At 37.0% G+C, this 16,711-nt stretch overlaps 1 pseudogene; it reads left to right on the top strand.

The window, feature by feature from the left end:
• Window positions 1-12,564: 12,564 nt before the first annotated feature.
• Window positions 12,565-16,066, top strand: LOC111919832 (uncharacterized; annotated as a pseudogene).
• The last annotated feature ends 645 nt before the right edge of the window (window positions 16,067-16,711 follow it).

Raw genomic sequence — 16,711 nt, forward strand, 5'->3', positions numbered from 1 at the left:
TTTCATAAATATCTATTTTATCATGTTTTGTTTTTGGGAACAAATTCCGCAACTCTTTTAGATCAAATGGATTTATTCTGAAATTATTTTAAAAGCATAAATGAAACCGGTCTTTTCTGGCCGTGATTTTGGGGATGTCACAGTTGGTATCAGAGCATTAGTTTAAGCGAACTAGGAATTTGTAGGATTTCTAGACTTAAATTTAAAATGCTAAGTGAAGATTTTGGGGTTTGTGTCTGTTATGTTTTAGACACGAGCACTAGTTTAATTTAGGAGAGTTGCCAAAAAAGCTTTTATGTGCTAAATGTTATATGTTGCCATATATGATATTATTTGTTCGGATCTATGGTTTGTTGCCGACCGGATCTGGAAACCTTATGTATTTAGGATTCTAAGCGTTTGACGACGGTATTAGAACTAGCATGTAAACGTTTCGGAGTGATATGGAAGATCGTAATATCTATCACAAATGAAGATCTAAATTTCACCTTATTCGGTGTGTAGATCAAGAATGGCAATAACAAGAAGTGATGTTGGAAACGCAAACGAGAACAGGAATCAACCGCCTGTAATTGAACAAGTAGCTGTTCAAGCTGTTGCACCAGAACAGATCACCATGGCAAGAGTGCAAGCCATGGTTCAGGCTATGTTAGCCGAACAAAGGGAAGAAATGTGACAAGTGTTGCATGAAAATAGGGACGAACCTATCGTACCCATTGTGGAACCCGAACTGATTCCCGAACAATCAGAGGAAGGGAACAATAGTCACATTGTGAGTCATGTTGGGACTCAAGATGAACGAAGGAATGATCCTGAAAGGAGAAACAACCAGGATGGAGGAAATGATGGGCGTAGGTGTAAGTACAAGGATTTCATGGCATCCAAACCATCATGTCTATCCGGAAGCCCGACGATTGTGCAAGTAATGGACTGGATCTCCGAAATGGAGACAATGTTTGAAAGTTGTGAATGCAGCAACAGGCAGAAGACCACTCTTGCGATCCCTCTGCTAAAATCTGGTGTGTTGAGTTGGTGGAAGCTGTTAACTAAATCTATGCCCAAGGGAGAAGCGAGCAAAATGTCTTGGGGAGACTTTATGGAACAACCGAAACTGCAATACTGCTCCGAGAAGGACCTTCTGGAAATCAATAATGAGTTTCAGAATTTGAAGAAAGGGAAATTGAGCGTTACTGAACACGCTGCTAATTTCACAGAAAAGATGAATCTTATCCCATATTTAGTACCAACAGAACTCTCTAAAGTCAACAAGTTTGCCCTCGGACTACCGGCGGACTATGGTGCAATGGTTAAGCAAGCAACCACATTGAAAGCCGCTATTTAGGCTGCTAGAAATGTTGAGACCTAGATCAGGGAGAAAAGGTCCGGAGAGGTTAGAGGTTGGTGAAAAGAGGAAAATCGATGGACCCTTGGGGTCCAGCAAAAAGGGCAAATTCTTGAAGTCTAGTTCGAGAGGAGGTGTAAGAGGCGAAGCGAAATGGTGCGACAAATGTTAGAAGAAGCATCATGGGAAATGTGGCGGGGAAGCCACATGCTTCAAATGTGGAAAGCCAGGGCATTATGCCAACGAATGCACACTTACCAAGAAAGTTTGCTATGGTTGCGGTGAGGAGGGTCACATGTCGAGAAACTGCCCTAAGAAGAAGGAAGCAGCAAGACCCAACATTCCACCAAAGCCAAAAGCTAGAGAATTCCAGATGACACTGGAAGCTGCAAAAGATGAAGCTGATGTCGCTTCAGGTACCTTTCACGTAAACAAATTTCCTGCCCAAATTTTATTTGATTCTGGAGCCAACTACTCCTTTATTTCACATGAATTTGGTAGAAAACTAGTTTTGCTTGTTGATAGACTAGATAATGCTTTATTAGTCGAAGTTGCTAGTGGCAAGTTTGTACCTGTTAGCTATCGCATGAAAAACATCTTAATTGATTTGAATGGGAATAAGTTCCATGAGGAATTATTGCCTATTGAAATTAATGGTTTCGACATCATTTTGGGAATGGATTGGCTTAACGCCAATGATGCCAAGATTTTATGCAAGAAGAAAATAGTGAAAGTGAACCCGCCTAGGAAGGAATCGTTTATGGTGTATGGAGATGAACGCAGAGTATATTCTGGAATCATTTCTCTAATGAAAGCCAAAAAGTGTTTGGCCAAAGGATGTAAATCGTATCTAGCATTCGTGATCGATGCTAAGAAGGAGAAAAAGGAGATGCGGAGCATTCCTGTGGTATGTGATTATCCAGAAGTATTTCCCGAAGATCTCCCTGGATTACCGCCCGATAGATAAGTGGAGTTCAGAATAGACATGTTATCAGGAACCACGCCAATAGCGAAAGCACCATATCGATTAGCACCGACGAAGATGAAGGAGTTGATGATGCAACTTCAGGAGTTATTGGACAAAGGTTTCATTAGACCTAGTTCATCACCCTGGGGAGCTCCGGCATTATTCGTGAAGAAGAAAGATGGAAGTATGAGAATGTACATCGATTACAGAGAGCTGAACAAGGCAACAATAAAGAATAGATATCTGTTACCGAGGATTGATGACCTGTTCGATCAACTTCAAGGCTCAAGTTAATTTTCAAAGATCGACCTAAGGTCAGGATATCATCAGCTGAAGGTGAAAGAGCAGGATTTAGAGAAGACTGCATTCAGAACACGATATGGACACTATGAATTTTTGGTTATGTCATTTGGACTAACCAATGCTCCAACAACATTCATGGATTTAATGAACAGGGTTTGTAATCCGTTCATTGATAAATATGTAACAGTGTTCATAGATGACATTCTGATTTACTCAAAAAGCCGAGAGGAGCATGGCAGACACTTGCGAGAAGTGTTGGAAGTCTTGAAGAAGGAGAGGCTGTATGCGAAGTTCTCCAAATGTGATTTTTGGATTCGAGAAGTCCAATTCTTGGTTCACGTGGTCAACCAAGAAGGGATAATGGTTGATCCAGCAAAGATTGAAGCTATGATGAAATGGGAACAACCGAGAAGTCCCACGAAGATCCGAAGCTTTTTGGGATTAGCTGGATATTACCGAAGGTTTATCCAAGGCTTTTCTTCGATCTCTAGTCCATTGACAACTTTGACCCACAAAGGAGCTAATTATGCTTGGAGTGATAAGAATAAAGAAGCATTCGAGAGGCTAAAGAAAAAGCTATGCGAGGCACCAATACTTTCTCTACCCGACGGAGTGGAAGACTTCGCTGTTTATAGCGACGTATCTAGGGTTGGATTGGGTGTTTTGACCCAAAGAGATAAGGTGATCGCGTATGCATCTCGATAGCTGAAAGAGCATGAAAAGAACTACCAGACTCGTGATTTGGAGTTGGCAGCAATAGTTTTCACTCTAAAAGTATGGAGGCCTTACCTCTATGACACGAAGTGCAAACTTTTCACTGATCATAAGAGTCTCCAGTATCTCTTTAGTCAGAAAGAATTGAATATGAGACAACGACGCTGGCTAGAATTACTTAAAGACTATGACTGTGAGATACTTTACCACCTGGGTAAAGCAAATGTTGTAGCTGATGCTCTCAGTCGGAAAGTCAATCTTGAAAGGAAAAGGACAAGAGCGTTGAGAATTGAAGTTGTCTCGATAATCATGGAAAGTATAAAGAAAGCTCAAGAGGAAGCTTCAGAGAAGAATGACCGAAAGGAAGAACGTTTGGGTAAAACGTTAGTATTCAGTATAAAAAGTCATGGACTGAAGGTGTTCCAAGATCGTGTTTGGATACCTGAGACAGGAGGAGTCAGAGATCTTCTGATGGAAGAAGCTCACAAGACCATGTACTTGATTCATCATGGTAGCACTAAAATGTATAGGGACCTGAAACTCTATTACTGGTGGCCAACGATGAAGCTTGATGTTGCAAAGTATGTGGCCGAGTGTGTGACTTGTGCTAGAGTCAAAACACAACATCAGAAACCGTATGGGAGTTTAGAACCTTTTCCTATTCCTATGGGCAAGTGGTAAGACATTGCTATGGATTTTGTCACTAAACTGCCTAGAACAAAAAGTGGTCACGACATGATTTGGGTGGTCGTTGATTGATTCACTAAGAGTGCGCATTTCATAGCAGCCAATGAGAAATGGTCTATGGAAAAGCATGTGAATTCTTATGTGAAGGAAATTGTGAGACTTCTCGGTGTTCCATTAATGATTGTATCGGATCGTGACAGTCGTTTCACCTCGAGGTTTTGGAAAAGTCTACAAGAGGAAATGGGTACCAAGTTGTGTTTAAGTACAACTTACCATCCGCAGACTGATGGTCAGAGCAAAAGAACGATACAAACACTTGAAGATATGTGGAGAGCATATACCCTGGAATTCCTTGGTAACTAGGATGAACATTTACCTTTGGTAGAATTTTCCTACGATAATAGTTTCCACTCGAGCATAAAGTGGCACCTTATCAAGCTTTGTACGAACAGAAGTGTCGTACGCCGTCTTGTTGGCTTCAGGCTGGGGAAAAGCAGTTTATGGGACCCGAGATGGTTCATCAAACCGCTAAAAAGTTGAAAACAATTAGGGAAAGCATGTTAGCCGCTCAGGATCGTCAAAAGAGCTATGCTGACAAAAAGCGAAGACCGATGAATTTTGAAGTTGGAGATTCGGTTTTGCTTAAAGTCTCGCCGTGGAAGGGACTTATAGGATTTTGTAAAAGGGGAAAATTAAGTCCACAGTTTATTGGACCGTTTAAAGTTCTTCAGAGGGTTGGCAACCAAGCTTACAAGCTCGAACTACAAGAAGAACTGAATGGAATTCATAACACTTTCCATGTGTATTTATTGAGGAAGTTTACGGGAGAAGTTCCCGACATGATTCCACTTTCGGAGTTTAGAATCGATGAGAACAAAAGGTTGATTGAAGAACTAGAGGAAATCGTTGACCGAAAGACTAAGAAGTTGCGACGCAAGATGGTTGAGTTAGTGTTTGTCCAATGGAAACACACGAATGGGCCGAATCTCACCTGGGAAACGGAGAGAGTCATGATGAGTCGCTACCCGCAGTTGTTTGTTGATGTGTGATTCCGAGGACGGAATCATTCTAAAGTGGTGAGAATTGTAGCGCATGTGTTTCTAGGCTTGTCATTAATAGCAATGTAATAGTCTAGGTTAACCTTTGTAACCCATTTTGAAATAATAAGAATGTATTATTTGAGTATTATATGTTTTGTGGTTAGTTGCGTGGCTTAAATGAATTAAGAATAAAGATAAGCGTCAAAATGAAATATTAGATAAGGCCGATATCTTTGGATAATGTTGTAGTAGTTGAAACGAGGTTTCCAAATATATATAGAATGCCGAAATCCGAGTTATAACGAAGAAGTTATGACCTATCGATGTTTCGCGACAGAACCAGCAACGCTAAATTACGTAAAAAGTGAAATTTACGTTAGAGCGATATTTAGCCTTAGTAATATAAACAAAATTCGTAGATTTTGTTAAACCGAGAGCGTGCATAAAAAGAACGCCCAAATCTGACTTCGTATGAGGAAGTTATGATTTTTCTAAGTTTCGACTTAACAGTATGCAGCTCGAATACTCGATTTGAGACTGAGCAATTTTTAGCCGAGATAATCTAAACGAGAATCGAAGATCTCTTTGATAGTGGTGCAAGAATAAAAAGACAGACGAAAACGGAGTTCAGATGAAGGAGTTATGAATTTCGAACGGAGTTTTCCTGTCCCGGCCTACTAAAAATAATATAAAAAAGATAAATTCAAAATTAGCCGACGTGGTCTAATTGAAAGTTTTAGATCTTTTTTTGACCTACGCGTCGATATAAAGAACGTCGAAAACGGAGTTCGTATGCGAAAGTTATGAATTTCTGAAGTTCGGGGCGCGAACCCCAAAGCTGTGTCAGTGGCCACGACGTCGAAACAGTGCCCACGACGTGGCATGACTTCTGACGCATTCTGGAGCTTGACAGAGCAAGTGGACGATGACGCATGGAGTAACGACCAATCCTACGACGTGGAAGAAGTGCCCATGACGTCGAAAATGAGAAATTTGCCTTATAAATAGATTTGAAGGGGCACCAGCCAACGTTGTTAATTCACCCTTCCCTCTCCCATATTACCTCGATTTACGTGCAAATAAGTACCCCCGAAGCCCCGATATCATCCCGAGACCCGAAGCGAGTCCCGAAGCCCGAAGATCCCAAGAAGAAAAGAGTTTCCCAGCCGAAGCTCTGCCCGCGAGAAGCCCGGCGTGCGAAGTGATCCCCGTTTCACTAAAGAATACTAATTTTAAAGTCGTAGTGTTGTCCGATCATCTTCTGATCAAGTAAGTGCGTAGTTACTTTCTTCTAACGCATAATTATGAAGTATTTGGTATGAAATACTTGTTATGTGTATATTTTGTTGATTATATGTGTGAATGTATATTCACTTTCTTCTAACTCATAGGTATGATTTATTCTCTTTGAAACACGTGTTATGTGTGTGTGCCTCATCTGTTATGTGGAATATGTATTGATTGAACATGCTATACAGGTTTTAAACTATGAATAAAATATATATTTTTATCTATTAATACGTTGGGTAGAACATGAGTAGATAGTGGATGTGTGATAAACAGATGAGAGGCCTCGTTGTTGTTGTTGTTGTTGTTGATCTAGTTATGCAGCTGATTATGGATAACGACCACAGACTCTTTCTAGACAGACTGTGGAACGCTAGCAGGCTCATAACCTGTAGGTGTTGTGAATGATGTGTTCACCGGTGTACTCTATCACCCTCATGGTTGCCTTTAGGACATTTATTGCTAAGGAAGCCCTTTTGCAGTAATGTCCGTCCCGATGAAAATCCTAGATTAGGTCCCTTGTAATAGATGTTGTTTTAGGGACGTAAAGTGAGGATAACGGAAATGGGTAATTGGGTTATTATTGGTTGGTGAATTAAATATAATTATTTATTGTGGGTTGAAAACCCTATATGCTCACCAGGCTCCCAAGCCTGACCCACTCAGTTTATTTGTATTACAGGAAGTGGCGCAAGGGCATAAGATTGATGAATCATCAAGTTGTTTTGCTTACATGTCTGTATATGTATATATTTGTTGAATGACTTGTAATGTTATTGTTTATGTTTTATGGTCTGTATCGGAACATGACATCTCGATTTTTTATTATGAAATGAAATTATATTTCTTTCAGAAATGTTTTCATAAATATCTATTTTATCATGTTTTGTTTTTGGGAACAAATTCCGCAACTCTTTTAGATCAAAAGGATTTATTTTGAAATTATTTTAAAAGCATAAATGAAACCGGTCTTTTCTGGCCGTGATTTTGGGGATGTCACAAACACCCTGACCATAGGAATACAACGGTAAAAAGACAGATAAAATCGAACGCTAGATGAAGAAGTTATGGATTTTTAACGGACTTTTCCAGTCTCGGCCTGCTAAAAAGGCATTATTAAATATAAAGTCAAAAGTAGCCGATGGAGTCTAAATGAGAGTTGTAGAGTACAGTCTCACCTACGCGTGGATATATTGTTATGCCAGAAATGGAGCTCGTACGCGAGAGTTACAAAATTTACAAGTTCTGGAAATTGATTTACGCCCCGCGTAAAGGGGTACGCTCAGTGTACCAGGTGATAAGGGCATAGTCCTTTCGACAACAGACATCCCATTATCCGTCAGGAGGCTGACGTAAGCGTTGACGTATGCAATGCCCCGTGTAAGAGCGTACCCCCAGCGTACGGAGGCGGTTCAGCCTCCTATAAAAGGGAGGCTAGGGTTTCGAGAGTCTTGTTCAATTCTTCTCTTTTCCCGTGCTTTTGCTCTGCGTTTTTCCACTCGAAGCCATCACGACACCCCGATTTTCATACTCAAGATCAGAAGGAAGTTCTACACTCCCGAGACTCCTGAGAATTCAACTCTCACTAGTCGAAGTTCTGCTCGATTCTTCTCTCGACTACTTCAAGAAAACCACTTCAGTCAAGTGAGTTCATACCCCCCTTTTATACACTTTCAAATACTTTATAATGTACTTTTAATACATTTCTGGGGAGAATACAAGTAAACACACGATTGATCCCGAGTGAAAATGTGAAAACTCTTGTTATACTTTGCATGCATTAGATTTATAAAAAGTGCATAGTATCTAGGGTAGCCATCCTTGTTAAACCATTTTTATGCATTCAAAGAAGTTATGATTTATGCCTTGTCAAACATTGTGAAAGAGGATAAACATTGCATACAAAACTATTATTTTAATACAAACTTAGTTGGGAATCCGTGAGACGATTACATCTTCAATGCTACCTTTTTGTTTAAAGGTACTACCTAAAGTCCAGTCTATTATAACCAGAGTCTCCCATTTGGAGAGCGAGTCAAATGTGTATATATCTATACGGGAAGTCATGATCACGCGCCCTAACTGTTAGCTACAGTCCTTTGGGTGACAGTTTGTCATAACGTTTCGATGCCTGAAGACCGTCCCCACAGGCATATTATGTTTAGTATGTTTATAAAACTCACCGGATAGACAATTACTATGGTATTCTTATTTTATGAATGAGTAGCTATTAAAACTATTCTTCGTCTAACAAGTGCGGTCTTCTTATAGCTTTATTATATAAAACTATGCCTCAACCTTCTAAGCATGTCAGTTGCTTGCGATTTTCGGTCTTGGACATTAGAGACTATCTATTACTCTAGGAAAATAAGGAATTTTCCAGTGTCCAAAACAATCAACTAATAGGAAAATAAGGGATTTTCCTGGTACAACTATATACAATTCACAACACAAACATTCACATGCATTTCATACTTTTATAAGAAAATAAGGGATTTCTTGGAAAACGCACGAACTTTGGAATGACATACATTTTATCAAAACCGCTTATGAACTCTACAACTTTACTGTTGACATTTTTTCTTTGAAATAAGTTGTATTCTCAGGGAACCGCTAAGCAGGTTTGGAAACCAACTTTTGGGGATTAACGCTCTGGCGTTAATGACTTCTTTTGAAAGATGTTTATATATTTATCTTTTGAACATGTAACAAAGAAAATTATGTAACTATTTTGAAACCTTTATATATATGGTGGTGTGTACTTTCCTTACTATGAACTGTTATGATACTGAATATGATGTCCTCCACCCCCGAACATTTCCGCCGTTCTGGTTTGGGGGTGTGACAAGGGTTCACGGCCACCAAGAACAAGTTTGTGTTCTTGGTGAAATGGATAAATATTTGAAGATCTATCATAAAAGAGATGTTTTTATTAATGAATCATGAGATGATTACAAGACTAGGAAGGATATCAAGAAAGATGGAAGAATCACTTACCACTTTTGAAGATCAAGATGAAAAGCTTGATGATAGTTGAGAGAGAAACTGGTTTCTTGACTTGAAAATGGATGAAATGAAGGAAATGAAGGGTATCATCTATATATGAGGGAGGATCACAGCCACGAAGTCTTCTATCCCTTCTGGGAGGGATAGTATCGGTGCGGTGCATAAGGCCCGTTTTAGCATTTGGAATGCATTTTCCTCACTACTAGAAAAACAGTCTTTTACGACGCGCAATTAATGACACACACTGATAGAGGACGCGCATTTGGACGTGCCCTAAAAATGAATGTCAGTTTCGAAAAATTTGAAGGATAGAGGAAACACATATTTGCGCGCCCTAAAATTAGTGTCCAACCAAAAAAACACGGAGGGCACCTATCATAAAAAGCGTGTCGTGTAAATGTGTCGTTTTATATTTTTTAGGAAGGCGCGTTCTCCTCCGTTGCTTTAATAATCTATGGTAGGAACTGAAATCCCAAAAAATTAAACAGCCGCCTTCTCCTTCTAAAATCCTCTAACAAAAAACCCTAATAATCCTTCTTCGCCTAATTCATCTCCTTCTTCTCCTTCTAAAATCCTCAAACAAAAAACCCTAATAATCCTTTTGAAGTAGCCCTCTTCCTCTACCTCTGCATTCTCTCTCTCTCTCTCTCTCTCTCTCTCTCTCTCTATAGAAAACCCTAATCAGTAATCACCCTTCTGGTTTTCTGAACCGGGTTATTCGCTCTTGACTCTGCTCCTATCAGACCACCACAGTCCCCCACAGGATTGCTAAAACAATAGCCATCGATGCACCACTTCACCCTTCTGGTTCGTTATCCCCCTCCCTTAATGTCTGCGAATGACAATGGAGATGATGTCCACCACTACTACTCCATTACTCACATGTCGATATTTCATATTTGTAAACCCGATATAGAGATTTTTGGGTCCGATTTTTAGGGATTACCATATCACTCACCTCTCTTCTCCACCACCGTCGCCGACCCACGCGCCGCCCATCAACGATACCCATCTGATCTTGCTCTTTCTTGGTTCAGCCCCAAAAGGTACATTCTTTATGTTTCTTCTCTGTTCGTATTTTCACTTCTTGATCAATTGAGAAGAAATCCAGCTAAACTAATCTTGAAATTCCCAACGAGACCCAATTTCATGTTCTTTATACCTTCTTTTCTATAGGGGCAAATTTGACTTAAACAACTTTAAAGGTGGTATTCTATCTTCTGCTTTGTAATCAATTATGTGAAACTGTTGATCACGCTTTCAACTTTGGACTAGATAACCAATCCCACCTTCAGTTTTCATTTTCCAATCTGGTCATGATGTTCTATCGCTTCAACATATTGGAGATTTCTTTAATTTATATTTCATATTTATAATTGTGCTGGTAAGAATTTATGTACATTCTTTTCTCCAAATTTTCTGATGTATGTCCAAATTTTCTGATGTATTTCATATTTATAATTTGTGTAGTAGGCATATTTCAAAGGTAATTCTTCCTTTTTTCAACCATAGTTACCTGTTTCATGTACCATTGGTCCTTCTTTTTGGACGATTTCTTGTGCCCTTCTACCCTCTCTCATATCTTTTCATGGAGTTATTAATATTTTATGATATAAGTACCCGATTTTTTATGCACACCAGGTGTTTGACTAAATGTCTGAACCAAAATATATATTTTCATAATCAATAAGCTAGTTAAATCTTGGAATCCATTGCATACCCAATCTTCTCTACATGTTACTGGTAAAGTAAAGAGTAAACTAAAGCTTACCATTGTTCCAGTTCATTATTAATGTTCAGTTACTATGTTTTGTCTCTCTCAATGTCTTCAACTGTACATATGCTAACTGATGGCAATTGATTTGAACATTTTGGGATTGGTAAATGTTATGCCAACAGTTTGATGTTCAAACAAGAATCACCTATGCCTTACACTAACAAATGATCAGTATTTTTGTTTAATGACAATATTGTTTGTTTTCTGCGCATTGTAGGTATATGTAAAAGGTTACAGTTTTACCCTCGAATGACATCAACTTGGCTATAGAAAAAGCTCAACAAGCAGGTACAGTTGACTTTCTGGTATAAATTTCGTTTTACCAAAGCAATCTTATGTCACTTTCAGTCCAAATCCTACTACACCACCACCTCCACCTCCACCTAGTAAGTATTATATGTTTTTTTTCTATCCACCTTCAGGTAAATTAAAATGATGCTTAAAGAATAACAACACACTTAGGGAACTGCTGAGAAAAATAAACTAAGTTTTGTGACTCGTTCTTGTTCTTTCTGTATCAAGTAAAATTGAAACATAGACACCGATATATTACTTATCATACAATACCAACTACCAAGGGGATGTTTCTTTTTTGATTTCCTCATCAAGTCCACTCCTGTATATGGATAAGGTAGCTGAATGGGTAAATGTTGTCTTCCTGGATAAAGTGCTGTCTGTAAACATAAGTTTTTCCTTTTTTTTTCTTTTCTAGACCAAATCAACCATCTGAATCTGAATGATACTAAATTACCATTTTACCCTCATAATCTTTAATGTTCCTTTCGCCCTATTTTGTCGATATTTAGGTAGTTTTGTTTGAGGGTTGGATGCTTGGTTTCAAGCCTCTTCCTGCTCAAGTGGTCAAAGTTGTCGATCCACAGGTCAACACACATCCAGATATTCATGTGTTTATGTTATTGCTTCTTCGAATCATTTATTTTCTAAAATTTCAATTGTAGTTAGAAATAGTGAACGAAAACCTAGAAGCTTATTATGATGAATGGAACAAGTTAATAAAGTCATGGATTATCATCAAAATTAAAGACCGAAGTTGTGTATACCAATGGCGTTTACAGGTTTGATATCCTATTTGATTGGTTTTTTATAGGCTTTATGATTTATATAATTTGTGAATTTGTAAAATCATTTGTAACTCTGTATTTTGAAAGTTTTTTTAATCAGATGTTGCACCTATTAGTTCGTCCCTTCTCTTGGGTGGGTTTCTAGGGCAATGAATTTGACTATGGTTACTTCAATCTTAATCTTATTTGACTTTAATCCTAATCTTATTTAATCTTAATCATGAATTCGACTTTAATCTTAATCTTATTGCAGAGAGCTGTGTTAAAACGAAATATCTATTTTGGTGGGTGGGAATTGAAATATCTATTTGGGTGGGTTTCTATGGCAATGAAACCCTTGGGTTGACTGAGGGAACTCGATGGATTCAGCAAGAAGTTGGCTACATAACTTTCAACCTAGAGAAAGGTTGAGATCAAATACTAGAAGGAGGGATTCACTAAGTGATGGTGAATATTCAAATAACCCAACCATGGATTAAGATGCCTCAAGTATAACAGATTTCTAGAAAAAAAAGTAAATGAATACATGCATTTACAAAGGCACAAAATGGGAGTTGAAGATTTTGAACTACTCACAATAATTGGAAATGGTGCATTTGGTGAGGTTAGAATCTGCAGGGAGAAGACAACAGCCACTGTATACGCCGTGAAAAAGCTTAAGAAATAAGAAATGTTACGAAGAGGTCAAGTATGTAATTTTCCATTCATAAAAGCTGATATCTCTTCATTAATACTTTTCAACATTCTTTAAATTCATTAAACCCATTTTTAGGTTGAACATGTAAAAGCCGAAAGCAATCTCCTTGCTGAGGTGGACAACAATTGCATAGTGAAACTATATTGTTCTTTTAAGGACAATGAGTATCTGTATCTGATAACATTGCTCATCAGAAAAGATACCTTAACCGAAGATGAAGTAAGATTTTATGTTGCAGAAACAGTTTTAGCAATCGAATCCATCTATAAACATAATTATGTACATAGGTATATGTTATATGTTTTATAAGCTTGATTCTTGTTTTGTTTTGTTATTAAATAATAATATTTTTATTACCTTTTCTTGTTATATACATGATTTTAACAACACAGAGACATCAAGCTGGATAATTTGTTTCTTCATATATAGGGACATTTGAGATTATCATATTTTGGACTATGTAAACTGTTAGATTGTAGTACACTGGAAGAGACGGATTTCACCACAGGGGATCATGTCTCCAATTCAACAGGTGAGGGCCATTCTGCTGTTCCTAAACGCACACAACAAGAATAATTGCAGCATTGTCAGAAAAATAGGACTCTTGTAAGAATTTTTAGATGTTCTGTCACATAGATATTTTCTTTAATACCATACGACTTATATTATTAATAAATATAAAATTGTAAATTGTTGGGGGATTGCAGGCTTATTCGACTGTTGGGAGTCTTGATTATATTGCTTGCGAGGTTGTACCGAAGAATGACCATTCATTGGAATGTGATTGATTAGTACTTAGTAGAAGTCTTTTTTTTAAATTAAATTTAATTACATTTTCATTTAAAATATAAAATATGATTATTTGATTGTTATTATTTTTCAGGTGGTCTCTTGGTGCTATTATATATAACATGTACCCTTCATAAGCAAACTATCATTACAAAGTAACTGATATGGTTCAGATATGGCTTTGTGTCAAAGGGCATAGTATACCTGATCCATCAAACAAAAGGACAACAACGAATCAACAAAAACCATCAGAACCGTGCCACGCACGGGCCTATTTCCTAGTTATTTTGTAAATATGTAACTTGTTTATTTTTCATTATATCTTTGACATAAACATTTTTTTTCGTATAGGTATATTTCACTGATGATGGGCAACTCAAAGAGCTTCTCGATTCACATGGCTGGTTACTAATTACTATATAAAATATCTTATATGTTTCAATAAATAAATAAAAAATCATTTATTTTATTCTTCTTTATTTTATGTTTAATTTTTAAGTCATCTTTTTTAAGGAGACGGCATGGGTCACCTTACTTTCGGGGAAAACATAATAGCGGCTTCTGGTGTAGGAGTCGCCACTGCAATCACCACAAATCCATTATGGGTCATAAAGACACGACTCCAAGTATGTTACTTTTTTTATTTTTATTTTTATTTTTTGAATAAACGATCTTAAATTAATAACATCATACTTTTATTATAAATAAAAAATAAAGTACATTGTTATTATCAGTAAAAAATTGCAGTTCTGTTACTTCTATATTAAGTTGTGTACATCATGCATTAAAAGTTCTACATGTTCTTTAAGTAATTCTGATCTTGTGTTTTTTCAAGTTGTCAGATCATACAACTACTAACGATCTTAGCCCTGGGAAACTCGCAATCACCTCTTCAATGTCTAAAGTTCTTGCCTAATTAATGACCTACCCACATGAGGTGACTTCACTTCACCATGGTTGTTTCAGCCAGGGTACAGAAAAATACTTCAGAAGATTTAAATTAAAGTGGCCAAAAGGTGCGGTTTCTAGGGAAAGTATTAGAACTGTGTGGTCTCTTTGATGAACTGTAAATCCTACAAAGAAGTTATTTTTGTTCATCATTGTCACCATTTGATTATTCTATTTTAAATTGGTATTTTGGAAGTGTCTTACTGTTTCACTATGCAGCTGTGTTAGTGGGTCTAGAAACTGAAACCATAATAGCTGTGTTGAACAAGCTTTCAAAGCCCAAGCTCCCTAAAGAGATGATCGATTTCATTCATGCTTCAACATCCAATTATGGAAAAGTAAAGCTTGTACTAAAAAAGAATCGTTACCTAGTTAAATCTCCTTTCCCAGAGGCCAGATTGCTTATTCTGTTGAATCGTTACCTAGTTAAATCCTTACCTGGTAGACAATTGTCTTTTTCTCTTTCTTTTTCTTTTCTTATTTGTTTTATTTTCTGTGGTTTAATCTCAGTAGAAACAACTTTGGTGGAGGTTCTAATCATGTGGACAAGCCTACAAGGGACAATTGGTCTCAACATGCCAAAGCACATGATAATTTTTTAAACCAAGATAAATTCTTGAAATCAAGGCCTTTATAAGCAATGTAACTTAAAGTTGTTTAATTGCATCATTAATCAACTTCAATTTTCAGAATCTTGATTTGGATCAAATAGTCTCTAAACACTACCAGTCATCTTGCACACTACCATCATCAACCTTGATGTTTCCACCTGTCAATCCAGCTAGCATTTCAGGACATGATGACATAAGTTTTAAGGTAAGTAACTCAAATCATTAAACTTTTGATCTTTTCTAGTTCTATGGTGGACTCTAATTTTATGCCTAACTTTTAAAATTGGTTCAGCAAGGACTTTGTCTTGAATCTTCGAATCATTTGAAAATAATGATGGACATGCTCATTTCAATATCAAATGATCTACTCGACAATGTGGACCTGAATTTAGAACAAATAGAGAAGCTTCGCCAAGATAGGTATCTCCTTCTTTTTCTGCCTTCTGAAAATAAAAATGCAGTCATATGATCATTTTTTTAAAAATACAATTAGTGAGAATTTTGGTACTTTTAGTAGCATTTTAAAAAGAAGAACCAATAAGTAGCAGGTTGGTTTGGTCAGTTTTTATCAAAAGAATCTACAAATTAATAACATAGTTCCACTGAGTTTCTTACAATTTTGTAACGAACTAACGATTAGAAAATTGATAAAACAATATTCATGGAAGCTATATGATTTTCTTCGAAAACTTGGAATTATCTCTAGTTTTTTTTAAATTTAGGTTTTCAGCTGTAAGTTTGATGGATTTGAAATCTTATATCATATCACTTCTCTTTCTTTGTTCTTCTGTAGATTTAAGAAAGCTGTTTTTTTAGGTGCAGATTGCTCAATTCTGGAATTTTATATAATGGTTTGCATGAGGAGGTTGGAAACCAAAGGACATGAGTTGTATAAATTGTCATGCCTTTCAAGATCTATTGGAGATAGAGATGTTGGGGAGTTCATTATTCCAGATCCTCATGTCAAACAAGTGAAGGTTAGTTTAGTAATTAAACTCAATTTATTCCTCTTTTTATTAACAACTTTTATTTATTCATGATCTTCAGCTATCTTCTGCTGGTGTGTAGCTTGTAATTTCAAGTGATGGAGTCGCGGATTGGCTCCGGAATCAGCAGCAGCACAAATTGTCAAAGTACGGAAACAAAAAAATGTCAAATTTGTAATAAAATATTATCCAATGGATTCTATTTTTTGTATATGATATTTTGTATGACATTAAATTTTATGAAATGGATTATATTTTTTGTATATGATATTTTATTTTCTATTATGAGGCATTAAATGCAAATTTAATTTGAAAATTAGTAAATCTATAAAAAAAAAATTTAGACATTTAAAATTATGATACGCAAAAATGTGTGTCATTTTCATTTATGACATGGCCTTTCTTGACAGGGGCTTTCTTGATACACATTCGGTGTCATTAACACGCGAGTCATAAGGTTACGACATGAGAATGC

This window comes from Lactuca sativa, chromosome 8 (assembly GCF_002870075.4).
Source record: "Lactuca sativa cultivar Salinas chromosome 8, Lsat_Salinas_v11, whole genome shotgun sequence".
Lineage (NCBI taxonomy): Eukaryota > Viridiplantae > Streptophyta > Magnoliopsida > Asterales > Asteraceae > Lactuca > Lactuca sativa.